This window comes from Phalaenopsis equestris, unplaced genomic scaffold (assembly GCF_001263595.1).
Source record: "Phalaenopsis equestris unplaced genomic scaffold, ASM126359v1 Scaffold000670, whole genome shotgun sequence".
Lineage (NCBI taxonomy): Eukaryota > Viridiplantae > Streptophyta > Magnoliopsida > Asparagales > Orchidaceae > Phalaenopsis > Phalaenopsis equestris.
Window position 1 is genome coordinate 29159 of NW_018165110.1, and position 9787 is coordinate 38945.

Below are 9787 nucleotides of genomic sequence, written 5' to 3' on the forward strand. Positions count from 1 at the left end.
GGGACGTCTCGGGGGGGCGGCTGGGCTGTTCCGCCGCTCTGAGGTTAAAGACAAAGAAGCCTTCCGATCCATGATGGTTCTGTTCGCGAGGAACAGGAAGCACGGCAATGTCGTGGAGGTGTTGGATCGGATGAGAGCCGGAGGGCATCTGCCCGACTCGGACATGATCGCCATGGCTCTGAATGCTTATGGGAAGCTGCAGGAGTTCGAAAAGGCGGAAGCTTTGTACAGTGAAATGGAAGGGGAGGGATTTGTGTTGGCCGATATGGTGCATTTTCAGATGCTGAGCTTGTTGGGGATGAAGAGGGATTTCAGGAGAGTGGAAGAATTGGTTGAAAAGCTTAGGTCTTGTGGGGATGTTGATGTGAAAGAGCTATGCGTTGCGGCGGCGAATGTGTACGAGAGAGCTAACAGGCTCGACGACGCTGCTCGGATTGTTGCAAGGATGAACAAGAGAAGCTCTGCTGTGGCGAATGTGCGTTAGAGGTCTGTTTGGGCTAGCTGCAGCTTAGCTGCTCATAAAGTTGTTGTGGGGAAGCTGGTTAGCTGTTTATTTTTTACGGTTTGAAAACAACGGTGCGGTAGTTGTTTCTGGACAAATGACCATTCTGATATTGTTTAGTGATAATATTTGTAACATAATTATTCTAGTCATATATTTGATACTTCAGAAGTAAAAATTTACTTTAGAACTGTACAAAAATCCAGATAAACAACTCACTTAACAACGAGTATCAAGTATGCTAAAAAAAGAAATAAACTATCAACACTATAATTAGTAATATGACAATATTGATTTTATAATGCAGATGACGTATGCCACAAGTTACATCGTCATGAGCTACAACCAGCTACAAACACGCCGCTGGCCAACCGCCACCCCAAAGAGGGCTACAATAACAAAGCAAATTTACATATAACAAAGCAAATTTACATACATAACACTCAAAATTTTAGTATGTATATATTCAATATCTAAATTTTTATATTTACATTGTAGATTATTTTGTTATCAATTCTTAATGGATCTCACCGTACATTTGCAAGTCGCAAATAGGTGGGAAAGTGGATGGAGGAGCTTTCAGATTGGTAAAATAGGATGTGGCAAAGAACGAACATGATTGGTATGTAGTTTAGGTTTACTCATATATAATTTATTTTAATTATATGAAATTTTAAATTAGGGTTAGAAATAATGGAGTTGAGCTCGGCTCATTCTCGTCTCGAGCCCGTGCTTAATTAATTAATAGAGCTTGGAATTTAGCTCGAGCATAATTCTATTAGTTCGAGTCTACTTCTGAGTTATTTGTTCGTAATGAGAGAGCAAATAATATTAGCCCGAGCTAATGTTCAAACGAAATGACATTTGATACAACTAGAGTGTAGTTTGTTTAGCAAATGGATGAGTAAGATCAATAAAGCACACAAGGAAAATATATATATATATATAGATTATTGAATGTTGCATAATGATCATTATGGGAAGGTTGTGCCCCTTATTATGAGTTATCATCAGTTGTTCTTAGAATATTGTGCATTAAATCAGACTGTAATATACCTCAAAATATATTAACTAAGTAGCATGATTATTGAAGGAGATAAATTTAAAATAAATGTGTCTGTGTGTGTGTGTCTATATATATATACTATCACGGGTGTCAATATTTTGGTTGTAGTAGATGATATTCTGATAGATATGAAACCACTTCTTGCAAAAGAAGAGTGTACTCAAGTATTGGAGGCGTGTCAAGATCAAGTTGTGAAGCAGGCTGAAACTGCTCAGCAAGTTATGGATCAACATACACATCAGGGTGAGTTCTCCATTGATGATCAATTTATTGATATGATATTCTAATAGATATGGAACCACTTCTTGCAAAATAAGAGTGTACTCAAGTACTGGAGTCGTGTCAAGATCAAGGTGTGCAGCAGGCTGAAACTGCTCAGCATGTTACGGATCAACATACACACTAGGGTGAGTTCTCCATTGATGATCAATTTATTGATCAGATGGGATTTGGATTGGAAGATAAAAGGATTGTTTATAAAGCCAAGAAGAAGAAAAAAAGGATGTAGAATTTAGGAATTTACATGATGATTGTTTGATAAATTCGGGTGGAAAGCCCACATACCAGTTTGTTGTTGGACTCCCTCTCTAGAACAAGGGGGAGAGGAAAACCTACCCACCATGATTATTTTTTTCTTCTCAAACGAATGCACTGCTTTTTATATCTTTACCCGCAATTTTCTTATTTGAAGATTATTTTTGGGATTGTGTAATCTCGTAGGTGATTTTTTCAGTGTTTGTTAGAATTACCTGCCCACTTGTACGTGTTTGCATATCAATGAAAAGTACTTTTTTCGACAATATATATAATCGGTGTCATGGTTAAAATTGATATTAGAGAAGATAGATTATTATATTAATGAATGTATGTTGTATTATGGGGCTGACATATTTTTGATGTAAATACAACTGAGACATTTTATATCACATAATAAATATCACTATTTTTTTACTTTGAAAAGTGAAATACACATTTTCATGCATAGATAAAGTGATATTTATGTAAAAATTAAAATTTAGATTTTAGATAAGTAAATACATATAAAATAAGTGGTACGTATGTAAATCTTCTAAGAAAATAAATAAATTTAAAAATAAACATAATTAAATAGCAGTGGCCATATAACATTGCTATTGAGTAAAATATTAAAATAGTTTTATATGGGGTTATTTTAGCCTGAGAGTTCGAAATGTTCAAATATTTTTTTATTATTATAAAATTTAGTTTTAACAGTCTCTATGAACCGTTGGAGTGAGCGCAGGGCTAGCTCGAGGGAAAAATTTTCTGTCCGGACTTTGGACGTAAATCTACGTGTGGAATCCAATAATATGACACCATGCGTGCTACATCGCGGAGATTATTTCAAAGTTGTTAATGTGGAATTGTGGATATTATTTCAAGGTTATTAAAGAGAAACTCATATATTTCGTTTCAATAACCCTGAAATAACATTGCAGAGGTTGTTTTAGGGATATTGAAGAAAAACTCACATATTCCGCTTCAATAATCTGGAACCGTAGAGATTATTTTGCAGTTATTGAAAAAAAATTCATATATTTCACTTCAATAATTTCAAAATAACACTGCAGAGATTATTTTCGAGTTATTGAAGAGAAATTCATATATTTCACTTTAATCATTTTAAAATAATCCTGAAATATTGCATAGTATTTTTTCATTGTTATTAAGGGCATGTTTGGGGCAGCTTATTTGGGTGTGGCGATGTTTTGAAAACGTCGTCACTCTGTTTGGAAACTGCCTTAGGCGAGCATTCTCAAAACGTCGCGGAAAGCGGTCTTTTATTTCTCCATAGGAGTCGCATGAGGGGGATGAGATGTGTTCGGTGTTCGCGATCGGCTTTTAGAGATCGAATACCTTCGGTGCATTTCGCATATGAGAAGGTATTCGATTGTCAGAATAATCTGTTTATCAGCATATTATAAATAATTTAAAATATTAAAATAGTTTTCTATGGGGTTATTTTAGCTTGAGAGTTCAGAATGTTCAAATAATTTTTTATTATTTTAAAATTAAGTTTTAACGGTCTCAATGAACCATTGGAGTGAGCGTCCGGGCTTGGGACGTAACTTTACGTGCGGAATCCAATAATATGACACCACGCGTGCTACATCGCGGAAATTATTTCAAAGTTGTTAATATGGAATTGCGGATATTATTTTAAAATTATTAAAGAGACTCATATTTCAGTTCAATAACCTTGAAATAACATTGCATATGTTGTTTCAGGGATATTGAAGAAAAACTCATATATTCTGCTTCAATAATCTGGAACCGTAGAGATTATTTTGCAGTTATTGAAAAAAATTCATATATTTCATTTCAATAATTTCAAAATAACACCGCAGAGATTATTTTCGAGTTATTGAAGAGAGATTTATATATTTCACTTTAATCGTTTTAAAATAATCCTGAAATATTGCACAGTATTTTTTCATTGTTATTAAGGGCTTGTTTTGGACAGCTTATTTGGGTGTGGCGGTGTTTTGAAAACGTCGCCGCTCTGTTTAGAAACCGCGTTGGGCGAGCCTTTTCAAAACGCCGCAGAAAGCGGTCTTTTATTTCTTCATAGGAGTCGCACGAGGGGTTGAGATGCGTTCAACGTTCGCGAGTAGCTTTTAGAGAGCGAATACATTCAATGCATTTCGTATATGAGGAGGTATTCGATTATCAGCAGTTTATAAATAATCAACAGCTCCACAAACATAGGGTATGTTTGGGGCAGCTATTGATTACTTATAATCTGCTGATAAACAGATTATTCTGATAATTTGATTATAAGAATAAGCTGACTTGTTGTTTAGGGCAGCTTATTCAGAACAACTTACTAGGAGTTGTTGTTGAATAAATGATCATTCTGTCCTTGTTTGGTTCAACTGTTTGCAACAGAACTATTTATGAAAAATAATAGATAAAACAGATGTCTCAAACAATTACAGTTCAGTTACAAAAATTAAAATACAATGCTCACTATTTCGTGAGTATCAAAAAAAAAAAAAAAAAAAAGATAAAGACAAGTACAGTTACAATAAGAAATATTAAAATATTCAATATTCAATTTAAAACTTTGACGTCGTCTGTCCTAAGCGGCACCGTCCTCTTGGGAAACCATCATAACATGATTATTGTCGGCATGGGAGTATGTCGGAATGTCGGCTCAACGGAACAAACCGCATCTTGCTGAAACACCCCTCTGACAATCGTAGAACTGTCTCTCACTGCTATGAGGCTGGCGTGACATGAGTAAGTGAGTCGGTAGTCCGCAGTAACGCAACACAACTCGGGAGGTCCCTGAAATCCTATAACCCATGCTACTACTTGAGTCCGACCAAAGAACATGTCTATCAAACTTTGGCAGTAGAGTTCGAAGTTACAAATAAACAACCAGAGTATGAAGCGTTGTTCGTTGGGATTTCTCTGGGCATATGAAATTGGTGCTCGAGATCTGCTCATAAATTTAAACTCCTTATCGGTGGTCAATCAAGTCAACGAGAAAATGAGACACAAGATGAGCATCATAACCTATCGTCATCTACTTTCCTATCCGTCTTCTCTTTCCGTTTATGTTTTCATTTACTAGCATCAAATTTTGTTTCAAGAACTGTGAGCATCATAACCTATCATGAACTTAATGTAACTATGAAAAGGATCACTTGATCATAACAAGATCCATGTAAGAAGTCCATCTCATGCAATTTAACATGTGATCCTGCTGGCTGAACAAATGAAAATCACTTGATGAAATCACTGAAGAAAAAAACACCCAAATGAAGATCGGGTGAAACCTATGAATATGGACAGAAAAGAAAACAAGTGAACAGACAAAGAAAAATAAAGCATCTAAGGCTACAATTATACATGAAACATCATCTTCTTGATATGGATTATGCTTATTTCTCCAAGACATAATAATCTTTCACATGATTACGTATCAAGTTGATCATCATCTGCAAAATTACTCACCCTTAGAAACTATCTCGTAACGGAGTTAAGCGTGACTTAATTTAAATCTTGCGAGGTAGAAAAAATTGGAATTTCAAAGAATTTAGTAAATCCGTTCTTTCTTAATTTTGCCTTAAATCTCAAATTTACTAAATCTCGTTTTCGACCAGGTTCAGAGGTTGTTTCGTATCGTTTTTAAGCAAGATTTTTGCAGGATCAGGTTAAATCCTGCCAAACTGCAAAATGCATCCTCGAATATCCTGAGATTCGGCGAATCCTAAATGTAAACTGCGATCCCATTGTTGCCTTCGCAGGTAGCTATAATGGCTACTGTATCCTGAAAGTTTGTTCACAAAGGCGATGGTTTTATGTGAAACCGAGAGGGAGGAAGGGGCAGAGTTCGGAAATTTGGGCGAAACTGGGAGAGGGTGTAGGGTTTCAAGAGGAGAGGGGAAGTGATTAAATACTTGATTAATTTAATTGACTCATAATTAATAATTAATTTATATATTATTAAATTAATCACAATTAAATAAATTTAAATGTAATTATTTAATAGTTAAGTAATTAATAAAAAAATTTAAAATTTAAAATTATTTAATAAAACTTTAAGTAATTCATAGTTTACATCTTTGACTAATAATTCATTAATGTTAAAGATTTACTCACTAACATACAAAAAAATTTTTGGGACTTATTCACTTCAAGATTTGGTAAATCTGGATTTATAAATCCTATTTAAACTAAACCTATAAGTTTCTAGGGTATATGCGTATTCTGACGTTATTTAAACAGTCTGAAAGTGCAAAACGTAATGCCCTGAAATTGTTGAAAAATGATTTAATGTGCCGCAATATTGTTCCACATATTACAGATCAATCATGAAAGTCGCAATCAAATAGCCCTTAGTATTTAGAGATTTAGCACCCACCCTAAAATAAAGGTAAATCACATGTCTCACTATGGACACCCTACAACCAAGTTATACTAAATGCCATCCTAGGGGTGCAGAGGTGTCATAACTTAACCTCATTGAAGTTCCAAAGCGAGCAGTAGAATCATCTTTAACAACATCATACAATAATTAAACCTCCTATTACAAGTATAAGAAATCTTTAGCATAGGGTTCTCAATTATATCCCAAAAATGAAATGACACCAATTGATTGTAGCATATGTGAGTTCAAACCTTGGCTTTCTAAAAGTGAAAACAATTCTGATCTAGCAATATCATCAAAATAATAATAATAATAATAAGCAGATCAACCATTCATATATGTATTACATAAAATCTTACTTATACTAGGTATAGAACGCACCTCAAAAAAATTGTCTAGGGTCTTTATGGATCCACGGGAAGACATGAAGACATCCTCGATGCCTGCAAAATGGAGCACCTTCTTCGGAACTCTAGCGGCTACAATACCGACACCTCGAGGAGCAGGCACCATACGCACCGTGACAGATCCGCACTTTCCAGCGACCTTGCACGGCACAGTATGTGGTTTCCCAACCGTGTTACCCCAGTATCCCCTCCTCACTGGTACCATTGAAAGCTTAGCAATAATAATGGCACCGCAGATCGCTGTGGCTACTTCTTTGGAGCACGTGACGCCTAGACCAACATGGTCGTTTCCATCTCTGACGACCACAAAGACCTTGAACTAAGTACGTTGCCCGGCTCGGGTATACTTTTGGACTGACATAATCTTCATGACCTCATCCTTGAGGTGAGGACCGAGTATCGTCTCCACAATTTGATGTTCTTTGACTGGAAGAGATTGGAGGTAGATATGCTCAAGACTTACAATCTTTCCTTCGTTCACAAGGCAGTCTAACTTGGTAACTGGAACCCATTTCTGTTCATCCTCACGGCGAGTGCCACCATGATGACCACCTCCTCGATCATCACGATCTCAATGACTGTTGTGATCACCACGGCTGAATCCGCCTCGATCACCACCTCTATCCATTGGGAATGGAAGGGGATGTGAATTAGGGTTTCAGAGTAGCAAATGAGGCAAACAAGATAGAAAATGGTTGGCCAGGGTTTTTACTGTGGGCATCATATATGCATCGCGTGGTCCGATGAGCACGATCTATCATTGGTATGCTAACTCAGGCGAGGTTATCAGATCAACGACGTAGATCTGCTTTCTCTAAACTGAGTTTAATCAGTTATCATTTTCTAAATTTGGCAATTTTTGTTGCTTGATCTTAAAAATTAAAACTTTGATAAACTTATTACATTGAACTTGTAATTAAAAATGACATTGCTTTTAAATTTTTTCTTAAATAGATTTTTAAATCTCATAATGAGCTCAAAATCTGAGGCTATTTGATATTTATCATTCTCTTATTTTTATATAAAATTATTATCTTTTTTGTATTATTCAACCGTTTTGTATGGTAAATACATGATAATATAATATGTAGGATTGTAAGTGCGCCAGGATGAGCCATGTATATAATGAATTTAACTTGCTTGGTCTAATCGTGATTTGTTCATGTTCAGTTCGAGCTTAGCCGAGCTTTCACATATGTTCATTTGGCTTGGTTAAATTTTTTAATGTTCATTTGATTTATACATATATTATTTTTATTAATTGAACAAACTAAAAATTTGAATGAGAGCTTAATCTTTCAAAGCTAATTTTTTTGCTTATATTTGATAAGTGGCGAAGGGTCTGCAGTGGTTGAGTAAAAAACTTAGCATTTTAGTATTGCTCGAAAACTCAACACACACACAGATAGTTAAGGAGAAGTGAGTAGAATGAGAAATGATTTTTACGTGGAAGACTCTATAAGGGGAAAAATCCCGGGGTCTAGCCCAATTGAAACAATTCACTATAAATGATGAGTACATTGATCCAATCTTCTCTTAAATTAGGAAAGATTTAGTTACAAAGATGATCATTGTAAAAATACTATAGTGCTTGATAATAGTGGTAGTTTGTCTGTAATGAATGTAGTTCTAGAAGATAAGGTTGTAAAGCCATTGTTGATTGCTACTGAGGCAGTAGTTCATCGTGAATGTTGTAGATAGTAGACGTATTGTCAGCTTATCATATAGGTTGTAGTTGAAAGTCATGATGACAGTTGGTCGTGTAGGCCACAAATTGTTTCTTCAAAACATCGTTTGCGATGCGTGCTAGAAAATTCGTTACAATAAAGTAATGAATTATCTTCTTAGCGTTGCACAAGAATTCAATACACACAAATAAAAGAAGAGAAGCAGGTGTAGACACCTTGAATTTTTACATGAAATACTCTTGAGAGGGAGAAAAAGCAAAGGGTCTAGCCCAGCTGAAATAATTAACTATGAATAATGAGTATGCGGATGCACTCTTGTCCTAAATAAGAAAAGATGGAATTATAAAGTTATATAACTATAATCTGACTACAGTTATTGGTGACAGCAGGTTGCAAGGGTCATTGTTGATTGTTGTAGAGGTAGTAATCCGCTGTGAGTATTGTAGATAGTTGCTCCAAAAGCGTTGATTGACAAGAGAAATCATAGTAAGTTGTTGCGGGAACTGTGGACCACATAGGCTGTAGTGACGAGTATGAATGACGTCTGTAGGCCGCGGGGGCCGGAGTCAGGAATTGCATGAGCTATGAACCACGTAGGTCGTAGGGGCGAGTATGAATGTCTTTCGTAGGTCGTGGGAGTTGAAGTCGGGAGTTGCACAAGTTGATGACCACCTAGGTCGTTGAGGAGAGTATGAATGACATTCGTAGGCCATGGGGGGTCGGAGTCGAGAGCTACATGAGTTGTGAACCTTGTATGCCGTAAGGGCTAGTATGATTGACGTTTGTATGCCGCGATGGTCGTAGTCGGGAGCTGCATGAGATGTGAACCACGTAAGTCATATTTGCGAGTATGAATTACGTTCGTAGGTCACGGGACCGCTGTTGGGAGCTATAGGAGCGGTGAACCACGTAAGTCATTGGGGCAAGTATGAATGACGACCGTATACCGCGGGAGCTGAAGTCGGTAGTTGCACGTGATGTGAATCACATAGGCCGTTGGGGTGAATATGAATAACGTCAATAGACCGTCATCACAAGGGCTGTCAATTTGGCTAGTTATTCGCGACAACTCATGTTCAACTCGTTCGTTAAACCTAAGGAGTTAAACACGAACAAATTTTTAAGCTCAAAATGTATACAAGCCGAACACAAACAAATTTTGTTCGCTCGGGTTCGGCTCAAAATTGACTCGAAAATAAATAAATAAATAAATAAATATATATATAT

General features: G+C 36.2%; 2 pseudogenes; one reads left to right on the forward strand and one right to left on the reverse strand.

Moving 5' to 3' along the window:
* Positions 1 to 5805: 5805 nt before the first annotated feature.
* LOC110030168 lies at positions 5806 to 7500 on the reverse strand (annotated as a pseudogene).
* Positions 7501 to 7563: 63 nt separating this feature from the next.
* The window catches only part of LOC110030169, an 8243-nt pseudogene continuing 6019 nt past the window's right edge, over positions 7564 to 9787 (forward strand).